Source organism: Mastomys coucha, unplaced genomic scaffold (assembly GCF_008632895.1).
Source record: "Mastomys coucha isolate ucsf_1 unplaced genomic scaffold, UCSF_Mcou_1 pScaffold8, whole genome shotgun sequence".
Taxonomy (NCBI): domain Eukaryota; kingdom Metazoa; phylum Chordata; class Mammalia; order Rodentia; family Muridae; genus Mastomys; species Mastomys coucha.
In genome coordinates, this window is record NW_022196914.1 from 60,869,987 (window position 1) to 60,871,445 (window position 1,459).

Below are 1,459 nucleotides of genomic sequence, written 5' to 3' on the forward strand. Positions count from 1 at the left end.
TTCCGTAACTCTATTTTTTCCTTCTGATATGACAGGAAATGGACCAAGACCACTGAACCTTATTAAAATGTTTCCCGTTTTTCTTTTGCAATGCTAAGGACCGAATCTAGGACCTTCCACACACTAAACCACTAAGCAGCCTCCGCAAGTCTTCCTCAGTTTTATTTTGAGGCAGTCTCTTTAGATTGCCCAGGCTGGCCTTGAACTGAGTGGGTACATGAGAAGGGTATCTAATGGAAGGGTAATCTTGGACTTGGGAACCCAGGAACCACACAGTGTCCCATGAGAAGAGTAACCTGATTGCCCAGGCTGGCAAAATCCTCTGTTAGAGCTAATGGCTGTGTTATACTTTCCCCAAATCTCCCTGTGGGAAATATCCTCATGATTTCTGTCTTTTCAATGGACTCTGAAAAGTATTAACACATCAAATCATCAAAAAGATAATCAATCCTTCTCAACAGAGGCAGCGTAACCTAATGCTTTAATGTTAAACCTTTTCCCCAGTGCTAGAGATGGCACTCAGGACCTTGTAAATACTAAGCAGGCACGTTATCTTTGAGCTACACCACAGCTAGAATTTTAATATTAAGACTAGCAATAATACAAACTTTGGGTGTTTCTGCTCTGATGGAAGTTTATCCTGGGGTTTAGAAGCCTAGGAACTAAAAAAGTCTAAGGTGGGACAGTGACCCTTGGGAAGGGTATCCTGAGACATCAGAACTCGGGAACTACACATATCTGAGGAAGCCTCCTCAGTACAGGCTTTGCAGTTCCCATGGGAGGGTATCTCCAGCTGAGCTCAGGAGCTCAAGAGCCTCAGCTCCGCTCCTTCTTCGCTTCTTCTCTACTTCTCTTTTCTTCTTATTTTCTTCTCAGCTTCTTTCAACAAGAGAGTTGCTTCAGGTAATACATCTTATAAAAGAGATTTATTGAAGGTAAGAATCCAGGAGGATGAGGGAAAAATACAGGGATGACTGCCCTGTGCTCCATGGAGAAGAGAGCAAGGAATTGGACAAAGGCGCAGTGCTTCTATAGGAATTCTGAGGAGGCTGGAGAGGAGGTTCTGCCACTGTGGGCAGCTCCTGCAGTGCTGGTTCACCAAGGCTGTAGGCTGAGGCTGGAAAGAAAGTGTTGTTACCATAGACAGCTCCTGAAAAGTGGCTCCAGTTGAGGAGGGAAAGGAGATGTGTCACCATGGACATCTCCTGCGACCACTGTAGGTTTGAGATGTTGTGCAGGCTGAGATCTTATGGTGCTACCATTTTGAAAGGAGCTGTCATTCTAAACAGCTCTTATGGGACATTTTACTGAGAGGGCCATAGGCTGGTGTGGAAAGGAAGGACCTGCCATCACTTTGATGGCTTTTGTGACTCACTGCTCGGGAACTATATAGACAAAACAAAAATAGTCCAGAGAGAATGAAAAGTAAGAATGCCTCCCATATAACTTCCTCCATATA